Consider the following 15882-nt stretch of genomic DNA (forward strand, 5'->3'; position numbering starts at 1 on the left):
AAGCAGAGAATTTTTGTGGCGGAGCGGACTGATTTCCCGCACTGTGAAGTCATCTGTTCTCTTTGGGTGTTCATGCCCTACCAAGTGCGGTGTCGACGCGCTAAAAAAACTGTTTCGTACGAACAATTCCCCAGTGTCCTTGGTGAAGTAACTGCAACACGTATTTTTGCAAAGCTTTAGGGATCAACGCACGTCACTTTCCACTGTCATTTTGAACAGGAATCACACTTTTCTATATAGCGAGGCCATGCCGACGGGCAAAGTACCAGCGCACTACAGAGTTCGTTATGCTATGCAGGGAGTGAGGCCTAGATGTGAGAATGTATTTTAGAAAAATGTCCAAATCTGAATCAGCTTCCGTGGCCTGAGCAATTATCCTATGGTCCAGAGGAAAAGACTGAAGGAATTAAGAATCCTGAGCATCGATGTGACAACAAGATGCGGCAGAAGCGTCAAAGTCTGTATCAGGGCCAATTGGAAAACGTGAGAGTGCGTCCGTATTACTTTGTTGAGCTGTCTGACGATACACAATCTTTTACTAGTTTTGAGACAACAACAAAGCCCATCTTTGCAATTTTTGGGCAGTTCATAAAGGAACCGGTTTCGTCGGATGGAACAAGAACTGGAAAGGTTTGCGATCTGTTACAAAGTAGAATTTGCTGCCATACAGATAGTGGTGGAATTTGGTGACACCATACACAATACCCAAAGCCTCTTTCTCAAAGTGTGAATAGTTACATTGAGCCTTAGACAACACTTTTGATGCGAAAGCGATAGGCCTGTCTTTACCACCAATTTTGTGCGAAAGCACTGCACCGATTCCATAAGAGAGAGTGTCAACTTGCAATACAACTGGTTTGTCAGGATCGAAGTGAAATAAGCATCTATCACTGAGCAATGCATCTTTAAGTTTTTGAAAAGCTACTTGGCATTCATCTGTCCAAACAAATGAGACATTGTTGCGACGCAAGCGATGCAATGGAACCACTATTTCCGCAGCATTCTGTGTGAACCGAATATAATACACTCCTGGAAATGGAAAAAAGAACACATTGACACCGGTGTGTCAGACCCACCATACTTGCTCCGGACACTGCGAGAGGGCTGTACAAGCAATGATCACACGCACGGCACAGCGGACACACCAGGAACCGCGGTGTTGGCCGTCGAATGGCGCTAGCTGCGCAGCATTTGTGCACCGCCGCCGTCAGTGTCAGCCAGTTTGCCGTGGCATACGGAGCTCCATCGCAGTCTTTAACACTGGTAGCATGCCGCGACAGCGTGGACGTGAACCGTATGTGCAGTTGACGGACTTTGAGCGAGGGCGTATAGTGGCCATGCGGGAGGCCGGGTGGACGTACCGCCGAATTGCTCAACACGTGGGGCGTGAGGTCTCCACAGTACATCGATGTTGTCGCCAGTGGTCGGCGGAAGGTGCACGTGCCCGTCGACCTGGGACCGGACCGCGGCGACGCACGGATGCACGCCAAGACCGTTGGATCCTACGCATTGCCGTAGGGGACCGCATCGCCACTTCCCAGCAAATTAGGGACACTGTTGCTCCTGGGGTATCGGCGAGGACCATTCGCAACCGTCTCCATGAAGCTGGGCTACGGTCCCGCACACCGTTAGGCCGTCTTCCGCTCACGCCCCAACATCGTGCAGCCCGCCTCCAGTGGTGTCGCGACAGGCGTGAATGGAGGGACGAATGGAGACGTGTCGTCTTCAGCGATGAGAGTCGCTTCTGCCTTGGTGCCAATGATGGTCGTATGCGTGTTTGGCGCCGTGCAGGTGAGCGCCACAATCAGGACTGCATACGACCGAGGCACACAGGGCCAACACCCGGCATCATGGTGTGGGGAGCGATCTCCTACACTGGCCGTACACCACTGGTGATCGTCGAGGGGACACTGAATAGTGCACGGTACATCCAAACCGTCATCGAACCCATCGTTCTACCATTCCTAGACCGGCAAGGGAACTTGCTGTTCCAACAGGACAATGCACGTCCGCATGTATCTCGTGCCACCCAACGTGCTCTAGAAGGTGTAAGTCAACTACCCTGGCCAGCAAGATCTCCGGATCTGTCCCCCATTGAGCATGTTTGGGACTGGATGAAGCGTCGTCTCACGCGGTCTGCACGTCCAGCACGAACGCTGGTCCAACTGAGGCGCCAGGTGGAAATGGCATGGCAAGCCGTTCCACAGGACTACATCCAGCATCTCTACGATCGTCTCCATGGGAGAATAGCAGCCTGCATTGCTGCGAAAGGTGGATATACACTGTACTAGTGCCGACATTGTGCATGCTCTGTTGCCTGTGTCTATGTGCCTGTGGTTCTGTCAGTGTGGTCATGTGATGTATCTGACACCAGGAATGTGTCAATAAAGTTTCCCCTTCCTGGGACAATGAATTCACGGTGTTCTTATTTCAATTTCCAGGAGTGTAGTTCATTTTCCCTAAGACGTACTGCAATTCTGTGACAATGCAAGGAACTGGCAAATCTCGTATGGCTAACAAATGCGACTGAAGTGGTTGTACACCTTGACTGTTTAAGACATGACCAAGATACTGCAACTCAGATTTAGAAGAATGACACTTGTCCAGTCTACGCTTTAATCCTGCATCAGATAACACACGAAAGAAAGAACGCAAATTTGCAATACGTTCTTCAGGTGTACGACCTGCCACTATAATATCGTCCAAACAGTTTAAACAGTCTGGCACTTCCGCAGTCAGGTGTTCCAAATACCGTTGGAAAATGGCGGGTGCGGAAGCACTGCCGAGGCAAACGCAAATACTGAAACAAGCCCAAATGAGTATTTACTACACACACTGTTTGAGTTTCTTCATAGAGCGGTATTTGAAGATACGCTTCGCGCAAATCAGTTTTTGAAAAATAGCGTCCAGTGCCTAATCTGTTCATGAGATCCTCTGGACGTGGCAATGGATAAGTATCAATGACTGTTTGCGGGTTGACTGTAGACTTAAAGTCAACACAGACGCGAATGCGATCAGAAGGTTTGGGGAGCAAAACTAATGGAATTGCCCATTGACTAGCTTGTATGGGCGCAATAGCTCCGCTATCTTGCAATTCTATAAGTTCAGCCGCGACTTTGTTCCGTAATGCAGTGGGAAGTTTTGGCCCAGGAAAATTTCGGCTGAACATTGTCTTTGAGAGTAATATGTGCAACAAAATTGTTAGCCTCGCCCAAACCTTCAGAAAAAAGTTCCGAGAATCCTTTTAGCAAGCTAGCGACACTGCCTTTTGCATGGAATGCAGACACTGACAACACATTGTCCTGAATGTTAAAGCCAAACAAACCAAATGAATCAAGAGCAAATATGTTCGCACAATTGTGTGATTGTAGCACCGTAAAAGTCACAGTTCGCGTATGCAAGCGATACATGGTAGGCAAAGTACTTTTTCCAAGAACAGGATGTCTTGTCCATTATAAGCTATCAGTTGCGTGCTAATTTCAGACAGGTGTGGAGAGCCTAACAGTTCATGTGTGTGACGATTTAGCAATGTGACAGATGCACCCGTGTTCAACTGTAATTTACCACGTTTCCCACAAATAAGCAATTGAACAAAAAGTTTGTTTGTCTGGAGTATCACTGAAGAAACTGCATGCTTGCAAGTTTTGCTAATGCCTGTTGCAGACTTGGAATATACTGCATTAGTGACATGGGCCTTGTGACTAGACTTTTGTGAGTGGGCCGAATTCTTATGTTAGTTCTATTGCAAACATACAGATTGTACATGTCCTTTTCTACCACAAGCGTGACACTGAGCTTGTTGGGAGGGACAGTCTTTGCATTTGTGCCGTGAATAACACTGAAGGCAAGATTTAATTCTGTTCGCCTGTGTAGCCACCTGTTTTAGAGAACTGCTTACACAGTGTGAATTGTTGTTTACTCGGCGTGGTGAGCGCAAGCCGCCGCTCAATGGGCCAGTCGCAAACAAGGGACTCCACCTGACGAATAGCTGGCTGCTCATATTTATCGGCTGACAGGGCACCTGAATTGTACTGATCTAGTATTTGCACTACCTGCTGAAATGATGGATCGGGCTGTTTCAAAATTTGTTGTCTGAGTTGGACATCAGGTACACTGTACACAATTGCAAAAACAATGGTTCAAATGGCTCTGAGCACTATGGGACTTAACATCTGAGGTCATCAGTCCCCTAGACTTAGAACTACTTAAACCTAACCAACCCAAGGACATCACACACATCCATGCCCGAGGCAGGATTCGATCCTGCGACGGTAGCAGCAGCGCGGTTCCGGACTGAAGCGCCTAGAACCCCTTGGCCACAACGACCGGCACACAATTGCATCATGCAACATAAAATTTGAATATAAAGCACTGCAAGCACATTTGAATTTGCATTTCCTTTTCATACCCTGCAACTCTGTTACCCATTCGCAATAAGTATGTTCTGAGCGTTGTTTTTTTTTTTTAATCGATACCTAGCTGCTACCACATTCACTTGTTGGTCATAACAGTTGTTAGCGAATCTACAACCCGTTCATAAGGAAGTTCATTCGGAGTGGCGTTAGCAGCCGGCCGGTGTGGCCGTGCGGTTCTAGGCGCTACAGTGTGGAACTGCGGGACCGCTACGGTCGCGGGTTTGAATCCTGCGTCGGGCATGGATGTGTGTGATGTCCTTAGGTTAGTTAGGTTTAAGTAGTTCTAAGTTCTAGGGGACTGATGACCTAAGCAGTTAAGTCCCATAGTGCTCAGAGCCATTTGAACCCTTTTTTTTTTTTTTTTTTTTTTTTTTTTGGCATTAGCAAATAACTTCTGAGTTAATCAGAAGACTGCATTTCCTACTGTGAATAATAGATAGGGAAGTTCCACAGTTCCTGGTACATTGCGGGCTAGTATGTGGGCTTCGAATTTTTGTAACCACTCGAGTCTTTCCTCTTCTTGTTCACGAAACTAGCGAAAAGGCAGTATTGCTGCAGGTGTTGCTGTAGGTGGTGCTTGTTCCATCGGGTGCAGAGTGTTGGCCAGTAGCTTCTGCACCATGTTGAGCAGGGTAGAGATTTGCTGTGCCTCGAACTGACACCTGAATTACCTGTGTTGCATCTGAAACTGGCGGCTGTTGCGCCTGAGAGGGGGCGGGATAGGTGGGGTGGGTATTTTGGAAGAGACAAATGTATCAAACAGACAAGGGAAGCAAGAAAAATAAGTACACAAGCAAAGAAAATGTCTGCAAAGCCCATCTGCAAACACTGATTAGCAAAAGAGACTGTTAAGCCAAGTAAACGCCCCTGCAAAGAAAAGACAAGAGAGAGTTAAGGCGCCAGCAAAACATAAACGAAAATTCCATGGCCACGAGGCGCAGGTCTGTTTGTAAACCCTCGTCGCCAATGTGGGATCCTGCCCACTCGTCTCTCGTAGTGTGCCTAGGAAGCTGTTTTCTTGGATAGCTAGACAACGTACAAGCAAATCATATTAATTGAGTTTATTACAATTAATGGAATTGACAATACTTAACTTTCAAGCAATTGACGACACGCAAATAATCTGTGTTTTTCGAAATATACGATTTCCGTGTAAGATAATCACACAAGTTCATAAGTTAATGTCACTGCTCGTCTTCTAGTCCGGCTCTTCTAGTGTGGCTTTTCTAGTGAAGGTCTACTAGTGCCTCTCTTCTAGTACGGTCGTGGCTGGGCGGAATTTCGTTTTTATTCTCTTCATGTAGATGCCGCTCCAGTCGTGGCGTCCTGGTAGTCAGTGTCTGACGTCATTTCACAGCCCTCTCTGCTCATGTGTTCTTGATCTTCGTGCCGGCGCTTGTTGTTACGCTGGAACAGAAGTTGTGTGTGATCTGCAGTCCAGAGAGGAGTCATATTGCCCCTGGTGTAGTTTTACATTTCAGTGTCTATTGTGCTTTTGCCATTTTGGGAAATATATGTGGGTATGTTGGAATTGTTTAATAGGATAAAGCTTTCTTCCTGTTACTTTTCCACTATTACTTTCACTTTGCAGTTTTGTATAACCATTCTGTAGTACAAATCTCTGGCAATAATCAGCGGTTCATTATACTCTGGGTGATCAGCTGGCCTGTTTAATCTATTACAATGAAGCGTCAAAGAAACTATTATAGGCATGCGCATTCATTTACAGAGATATGTCAACAGGTAGAATACAGCACTGTGGTCAGCAACATCAATATAAATCAACACGTGTCTGGTGCAGTTGTTATAATAGTTACTACTGCTACAATGGCAGATTATCAAGATTTAAGTGAGTTTGAATATCGTGTTATAGTTGGTGCACGAGCGATGGGACACAGCATCTCCGAGGTAGTGATGAATTGGGGATTCTCCCATATGACCATTTCACGAGTGTACCATGAATATCAGGAATCCGGTAAAATATCAGATCTCTGACATCACTGCGGCCAGAAAGAGATCCAGCAAGAATGGGCCGACGATGACTGAAGAGAATCGTTCAACGTAACAGAAGTGCAATCCTTCCGCAAATTGTTGCAGATTTCAATGCTGGGTCATCAATGAGTGTCAGTGTGCGAACCATTCAATGAAACATCACTGATATGGGCTTTCGGAACTGAAGGCCCACTCGTGTACCCTTGATGACTGCACAACGCAAAGCTTTACACCTCGTCTTGGCCCGTCAACACTGACATTGACTGTTGATGACTGGAAACATTTTGCATGGTCAGATGAGTGTCGTTTCAAATTGTATCGAGCAGATGGACGTGTACGGGTATGGAGACAACCTCATGAATCCATGAACCCTGCATGTGAGCAGGGGACTGTTCAAGCTGGTGGAGGCTCTTTGGCGTGTGTAGTTGGAATGATACAGGTTGGCTCTCAGCTTTTCGAGGAGCTCTTTGCGGTGTGGGGGAGTAGCCATGTATGTGAAGAACGGCATCCCATTTGAGTCAATTGATGTTTCAAAGTACTGCACTGAAAAGGTGTTTGAATGTTGTGCAGGTGTGGTTAAATTTAATGGAGCTAAACTTCTAACTGTTGTTATTTATAGATCCCCAGACTCCGATTTCACAACATTTTTGCTAAAGCTAGAGAAGGTTCTTGGTTCACTTTATAGGAAATACAAAAAGTTAGTTATATGTGATGACTTCAATATTAATTGTATAAGTGATTGTGCAAGGAAGAGGATTCTGGTAGACCTCCTTAATTCATATAATCTTATGCAAACCGTATTCGTTCCAACGAGAGTGCAAGGGAACAGTAGAACAACCATAGATAACATTTTTGTTCATTCCTCATTACTAGAAGGACATTCTGTTAGCAAAAAGGTGAATGGCCTTTCAGATCATGATGCACAAATTTTAACTCTAAAAGATTTTTGTGCAGCGAAAGTGTTAAATATAGTCATCAGCTGTTTAGGAAAGCTGATTCAGTTGCTGTAGAGACCTTTGTAAACCTTATCAAGAAACAAGAGTGGCAAGATGTTTATAGCGCTGAACAGTAGACGATAAATATAATGCTTTTCTCAAGACGTTTCTCGTGCTCTTTGAAAGTTGCTTTCCATTAGAACGTTCAAAACAGGGTACTAACACAAACAGGGATCCTGGGTGGCTGACTAGAGGGATAAGAATATCTTGTAGAACAAAGTGGCAATTATATCAAAACGTTAGAAACAGTCAAAATCTAAATGCAGCAGCCCATTACAAACAGTATTGTATGGTGCTTAAAAATGTTATTAGGAAAGCAAAAAGTATGTGGTATGCAGATAGAATAGCTAAGTCTCAGGATAAAATTAAAACCATATGGTCAGTCGTAAAGGAAGTGCCTGGTCTGCAGAGACAGGTCGAGGATATAGAATCAGTGCGTAGTGGGAATGTCCGTGTTACTGATAAGTCGCATATATGTACAGTATTTAATAATCACTTTCTGAATATAGCAGGTGAACTAAATAGAAACCTAGTCCCAACAGGGAATCATATAGCGCTCTTAGAAAAAAGTGTTCCGAGACTGTTACCTGAAATGCTCCTCCATGATACTGACAACAGGAAGATTGAGTTAATAATTAAATCACTAAAGACCAAGAACTCTCATGGATATGACGGGGTATCTAGCAGAATACTGAAGTATTGTTCTATGCATGTTAGCCCCGTACTTAGCCATATCTGTAACTTTTCCCTTAGGAGTGGTCGGTTTCCTGACCGACTAAAGTACTCGGTAGTGAAGCCACTTTATAAAAAGGGAGACATTGATAATGTTGACAATTTTAGATCTATTTCTATGCCATCGGTGTTTGCTAAAGTTATCGAGAAGGTTGTATATACAAGGTTACTGGAGCATTTAAATTGACATAATTTGCTGTAAAATGTTCAGTTTGGTTTTAGAAATGGTTTAACAACTGAAAGTGCTATATTCTCTTTTCTCTGTGAGGTTTTGGACGGATTAAATAAGAGGTTGAGAACGCTAGGTGTTTTCTTTGATTTAACGAAGGCTTTTGACTGTGTTGACCACAAAATATTACTGCAAAAGTTGGACCATTATGGAGTAAGGGGAGTAGCTTACAATTGGTTCGCCTCTTACTTTAAGAAAAGAAAGCAGAAGGTAATTCTCCGCAATATTGAGAGTGGTAGTGATGTTCAGTCCCAATGGGGCACTGTTAAGTGGGGCATTCCCCAAGGGTCAGTGCTGGGGCCACTGCTGTTTCTTATTTCTATAAATGATATGCCTTCTAGTATTACAGGTGATTCAAAAATATTTCTGTTTGCTGATGACACCAGCTTGATAGTGAAGGATCTTGTGGGTAATATTGAAATGGTACCAAATAATGTAGTTCATGAAATAAGTTCATGGCTTGTGGAAAATAATTTGATGCTAAATCACAGTAAGACTCAGTTTTTAAAGTTTCGAACTCACAATTCAACAAGAACCGATGTTTTGATCAGACAGAATGGGCATATTATAAAAGAGACGGAACAGTTCAAGTTCCTAGGCGTTCGGATAGATAGTAAGCTGTTGTGGAAAGCCCATGTCCAGGATCTTGTTCAGAAACTAAATGCTGCTTTATTTACCATTAGAACAGTATCTGAAATAAGTGACACTTCAACAGAAAAGTAGTCTACTTCGCATATTTTCATATGCTTATGTCTTATGGTATTATTTTTTGGGGTATTTCTTCTGATTCAAAAAGGGCATTTTTGGCTCAAAAACGGGCTGTTCGAGCTATATGTGGTGTAAGTTCGAGAACCTCTTGTCGACCCCTATTCAATAGTCTGGGAATTCTGACATTGCCCTCACAGTATATATTTTCTTTAATGTCGTTTGTTGTTAGCAATATTAGCCTATTACCAAGAGTTAGCAGCCTTCACTCAGTTAATACTAGGCAGAAATCCAATCTGCATGTGGAATGCACTTCCTTGACTCTTGTGCAGATAGGGGTGCAGTATTCTGCTGCATCCATTTTCAATAAGCTACCACAAGAACTCAAAAATCTTAGCAGTAGCCCAAACTCTTTTAAGTCTAAACTGAAGAGTTTCCTCATGGCTCACTCCTTCTATTCTGTCGAGGAGCTCCTGGAAGAGCTAAAAAATTAAGCAAATTCCAGTGTTACATTGTTGATTTTCTTTATTTAAACTTACGACTTGTCACCTGAATATGTTTTTTTATTTTTCATTTTATCTGTTTCTAATATCGTGTTATAATTTCATGTATTGACTCGTTCCATGACCATGGAGACTTCTCCTTAATTTGGTCCCACAGAACAATAAATAAATAAATAAATGTGGGACCCCTGATACGTCTACATACGACTCTGGCAGGTGATGAGTATGTAAGCATCCTTCATGATCACCTGTATCCATTCATGTACAGTGTGCATTCTGATGGACTTGGGCAGTTCCTGCAGGACAATGTGACACCCAGCATAATTGTTACAGAATGGCTCCAGGAAAACTCTTCTGAGTGTAGACACATCCGCTGGCCACCAGGCTTCCCAGACATGAACATTATTGCGCATATTTGGGATGCCTTGTAAAGTGTGCTTCAGAAGAAATCTCCACCCCCTCGTACTCTTACCAATTTGTGCACAGCCCTGCAGGATTCGTGGTGCCAGTTCCCTCCAACACTACTTCAGACATTTGTAGAGTCCATGCCACGTCGTGTTACGGCACTTCTGCGTGCTCGTGGGGACCCTACACGATATTAGGCCGGTGTACTAGTTCTTTTGCCTCTTCATTGTATATCAACAGCTGTTTAGTTCAGTTGGAAGTATGCTGATATTATTGTAATGTGTTTTTTTTTTTCAATCAGGAGTGTATGTTGCAGTTCAGTAGTTTTAGTCATTGGTGCTGATTTCGGTTTATGGGGACAGTTATTCCAACCATGGGTGTTCCACTGTCGCCTTGTTTTGCTTGGAGATAAGCGCAGTAAAATTACAGGTGTTGCCAGTTTTCGGTTAAAAATGTTTCTGTTTGGATTGCTATGTCATATCCCTGTAGAACTTCTCTTGGAGCCATATTAACTACACTTTTTAGACCTTCTACACTCCATAAGAGGACCTTTAAGATTCCTACTGATTCTACTTCTTTGCATTTTTTAGGCAGTGTTCTTGTCCCTTAGTGAAGGGACAACCCTCCCTGTTCTCGAAAAGAACAGGGAAAGCCAAAGTGTCTGACAGTGATTTCTGTTGGCCAGAATTCAGCTTTATTCGCACAATGCCTAATTTAAAGGATTTCGTATTGTTCACAGAATGAGATTTTCACTCTGCAGCGGAGTGTGCGCTGATATGAAACTTCCTGGCAGATTAAAACTGCGTGCCCGACCGAGACTCGAACTCGGGACCTTTGCCTTTCACGGGCAAGTGCTCTACCATCTGAGTTTGAGTCTTGGTCGGGCACACAGTTTCAATCTGCCAGGAAGTTTCGTATTGTTGTTGTTTGCCAATTTTGCACCTTTTACGTTTTCTTTGATTCCCTTCCAATTGAAAAACTGTTTTGTTGAATCTTGTGCTATCTCAGGTTTCAGCCGTCCTACGTAGAGCCAGGCCCTCTTATCTGCAGCTTTTAGATTTGCGTCTTGTTGTCCAGCAGCAGTCAATGTCTCTTGTTGCTTCAATGGTCTCCTCTCCCTTCTACAAATTGCTTTAATCCAATGTTCTTCGTTTGCATTTGTTTCCATTTCTTGATCTTGTGACATATTTCGTGTTGTAGGTGTTTTGTCTTCACTTGTGTAAAACGAATTTTCTGTGTCCCTCTTCTATGGGATTCAGTCTATGTTGTGGTTTTGCAGTTTGGCGTCTTTTGTCTTGTATTTTAAATTCCTTCCTTTATCAAAATCTTTACACTGTTAGTGAAATCTTCCATCATAAGACATATATTTCGCATATTTTTCAGTAATTTTTGCGTCTAATATTGCATCATGGTCAAGAGACTGGCTCTCATAGTTATAGATTGTTCCAATAGGTGTCGGTATGTGACGATTGCCACTCTCAGAGTCTTGTATTGGATCAACTGATAGCGCCACTTGTCCCACAACTCTGCAGTCCTCTCCATCTGTTTCTGGGCTACTAACCTCACTTTCCAAGACGGCATTGTCTTTATTTTTAGCGTTTTACGTGCTCACAACCAGTTTTATAACATTGGAACATTCTCTAAAGGTACTCACCACTTTTAAGATGTCATCTTTCATCTTTTTCTTGAAGTAACCTCCGAATTCCATCAAATTTATCAACTTTGTAGAGCACACCATCCTGTGGGTTAGAGTCCCACACCTTCCAAATCGGAATATTTAGGCCGCCTGGGCTATGTGCATGGCGAAACGGAAGCTTTGGAAGACCCCGTGCTGTCTGCTGCTGTCTGTAGCCACTGCTGCTCTGTCCATCCATCCACCTCCCGAGACTCGGCGTGGCTGTAGCTCGGAGCTCACCACCGCCGCTGCCGCCCGGAGCTCGCCGCCCGGTGCTCGCCGCCGCTGGTGCTCAGTGCTCGCCACCACCGTTGCTCAGTGCTCGCCGCTGTGGCTCAGTGTTCACCTCTGTCACTGCCGCTGCCGCCCGGTGCTCGCTACCACCGCTGCTGTCACTCGGTGTTCACCAAGGCCACTACCGCTGTCCGGTGTCCGCTGGCGCTGCTGTCACCGCTGGTGCCCGGTACTCGCCGCCGCTACCGCTTACTGCTGTTGCCGCCCAATGCTCACCAACGCCGCCGCTCAGTGCTCGTCACCGCCGCTGCTGACACCGCTGCACCGCCGCCGACACCGCTGCACCACTGCCCTGCAGTGCTCACCGCCCCCGCCTAGCGCTCGCCGCTGCCGCGCCATCTTTGTTCTCCTTCCCTATTTTGGCCAGAGCTGTCGCCCTTAGACCACACAGTCCACCATGGACACCCCCACCTGCACAACCACCACCATTATCCTATACACCTTCCCTTCCCCTGCCCCCACCATTATCTCCTAGAGCACCTCCTCTGGGCTTCCCCCATCTACTCCACCTCCCCTCCTCACAGCCTCTTTCCATTCTGTCTCTTCCCCACTCCTGTATCTCCACCTGTATACTGCTCTTGCTCCTGCCCCTCCTCCACCTGCTCCTGTCCCCCCTCCTGCTGCTACCACCCATTGGGATAACTTTCTTCCACTACTCACTCAACCTGCTATGACCGCCCCTGCTTCTCCCGCCTGTGTCACTGTCTGCTGCGCCATAGTTGCCACCACAGACCACCCACCCTCCCATCCAGGTGCCTCCATCTCACACAATTGGCCTACCTCCTGCCACCTCCCTATCCCACCAATCCCTCACTCCTCCTCCCAGGCCACCCCCACCAAAAAAAAACCCAAACGCCCAAGTGCCGACCTCACTCCCTCCTCCAAAAAACCACCGCCCCTCTTCCTTCTGATCCCCCCATGGACACCACTACTCCTCCAGCTCCTGCCTTGCATACATTCTTCCTTTCCAACTCTGATCCTAAATTCCTTGATGCCCACACCCTCACCCTTGAAATCTGCAAGTATATCCCTAATGCCACCATTGCTCATCTTATCCTCCACATAGACTCTGTCCTCATCGAATCCTATTCCCCTCTCCCTCATTCCACACTGATCTTTGGAAACTTCCCCACATCGCTTTTGGCCCACATGTGTCTCTCACCTTTCCTTACCTCCTCCTCTTCCCATCAGCCCCAACACCCTGGTTGTCCGCCAACCCTCATCGCTGAGATGACAAAACTCAGCCATATGTTCATGGAGGCAGAGGTGTTTGCAGAATTGAATGCCCACCTCACCCTGTAAATCCGCTCTGCCTGATGTGTCTGTCACAACTCTGCCCCTACCTTCCTAATGTGTGTGTTCACAGAGTCTGCCTCCTCCATCGATCACCTCCTGACTCAGGGAGCCCCGATTTTCAACCATCACCACACCATTGACCCCTCCCATTTCCCTCCTCAATCCTACCGCTCCCAATGTTGTCTCCTCTGCAATGACCACCTCACCCAAAACTGCAAAAAACACCCACCAGCCCCCACCGTAAATCCTCCCACTTCCTCAAACAGTGTCCTAACCTCGCCTCTCCTCCTCCCTGCAACACCTGCCACGAACCTCACCCCATATAGCCCTCTGAATACAAGGCCAAACCCCCTCCCACCAACCCCAAGCTCACAGTCCCTGTTTGCCCCATCTATCAGCCCATCCACTCCAACAATTCCCTCCACTCTCTCCCTACAGCCAAAGACATCATCAGGTTTCTGACCATCGTCCTATGGAATATCTACTCCTTTCAACGCCCCCACACCCTTCAGCAGATCTCCCTAGCCACCTGCTCTGTCTTCCATTTGAATACCTACGCCACATACTCCAAAAACCAGGTCCACTTCACCTTCACCCACCTAGATACCTTCACTTAAGCCTATTTCCTCCTCCCTCTGCTCCTTCCCCCCCACCCCCACCCCCTGGAGCGCCAATAGTATGTCTCCTAAACCTAAACATTCGCTCCCTCCCTGCCAATGATTACCTTTCCATGCATAATCTGTTCAAGCACCAGGTCGACTCCTTCAGCCTTAGCAAAACCTTCCTCCAACCTCGCCATGTTGTCTGCACATCTCCTCACCTCCGTCACATCACCAACAACCCCCTTCCCTTGCATGAGATGGGGTTGCTATTGGCCACCACAAGCATATCCCTGTCTGGCCACAGCCCCTGCTCAATGAGCCAACCGAACACCTTATCGTCATCGCTTTTTTCCCTCCTACACCAACACCTGTGCCACTATCTATGTCCATCACACAGCCCCTCTCCCCTACGACTTCATCTCCCATGTTGACCACGTCTTCTCCACCTATGTGCTTTTTGCAGACCTGAGCATCCACAGACGTGACCATGACACCCTTCAGCGGTGGTATCAGTTCCTCTCCACCCTCCATGGTGACCTTGTTCCCCTCCCACAGCACAGCCATCCCAAAAGTATCTCCACCCTGGATGTCGTCCTCACTTCTCCCAGCCCCTTTGGTCGTATCGCCACAGACATCCTCAACTACATTGGTAGCGATTATTTCCCACTCCTTCTCACCATTTCCTCAGCCCATTACCCTCCCCCCTCCTGCCCACCGCCCTGCTGTCCCTCCGAAGTCCATCCATGATTACCACTGCACCGATTCGGATGCCTACTAGGAATTCATTGCCTCACAGGTCGAAAGCCACCCACTTACCTTTCACCATCCCGCTGACATCACCCGTACCTCGTCCTTTCTCCAGAAGACCATGACTGATGCCGTTAAGGCCCACATTCCTACCAAACGTATCCCCTTTCACCTTCCCACTCTTCCTCCACAGGCTGTCCTTCTTCTCTGTAAATCCCGCAGGCTGTACTGCTCCTTCCTCTGCAACCATGACTGGGATACACTCCTCCACCACCAGCAATTTCAATGCCACATCTGAAACCCCCTAACAGCAAAGAAACGCCAGGACTGGCGCCAGACATGTACACGCCTCAATTCCGCCCTCCCTGTCAACTCCTCAACTGATTGGTCTGCCTTCCACCACCTTACTGGTAACTGTCCCACCCCGCATTACTCCCTTCTCCACGACAATCGCCCCTTCCCTGACAACCTCAGTAAGACTAACCATTTTGCTTCCACCCACTCCGAGGTCTTCCCCATTACTGACAATCCCCAATTTGATTACTCCTCCTTCCCCAAAGTCCTTGAACTCTCCAATACCTCTGTCCCACCACTCACCACCAGTTTCCAGTACTTGGATCATCTACCCCGTCAGACATAAACACTCCCATTACCACACACGACATCAAACTCATCCTCCGCTCCAAATGCAACACCACACCTGGTTGCAACAGTGTCACCTCCCACCACCTCAAGGAAGCCACCTCTTTTTTCTGGCCGTTCTTGCTACCCTGTATAATGTCCTTCTCTCCACCTGCTTTTACCCTGACCTGTGGAAGACTTCCCATGCCTTGTTGTTCCCTAAATCCAACAAATCCCCCTCTGATACCTCTTCCTATGGTCCTATCTACCTCACCTCCATGTTCAGTAAAGTCTTTGAGTCTGTCCTCTCCTGCCATATTCATCACCACCTTAACCATCACCACTTCCTCCACTTTACCCAGTATGGCTTCTGGCCTCCCTTCTCAGCTGACGACCAGCTCCTTAACATTACCAATCTCCTTTCCCTCCAACTTAACTCCTTTTGAGCCGCTATCTTTGTTTCCCTCGATCTCCAAAACGCCTATGACTGTGTCTCTCATCCCGGCTCCTCTTTAAACTCCAGACCTTCACTCTTCCCAACAATTTCGTCCATCTCGTTATTTCCTTCCTCTCCCATCGTCCCTCCTATGTCACTATCCACAATACCATCTCCTGAACTTTCTATCCCACCAAACTTTCTATCCCACCACTAGTGTGCCCCCAAGGCTCCG

The sequence above is a fragment of the Schistocerca americana genome, chromosome X, assembly GCF_021461395.2.
Source record: "Schistocerca americana isolate TAMUIC-IGC-003095 chromosome X, iqSchAmer2.1, whole genome shotgun sequence".
Lineage (NCBI taxonomy): Eukaryota > Metazoa > Arthropoda > Insecta > Orthoptera > Acrididae > Schistocerca > Schistocerca americana.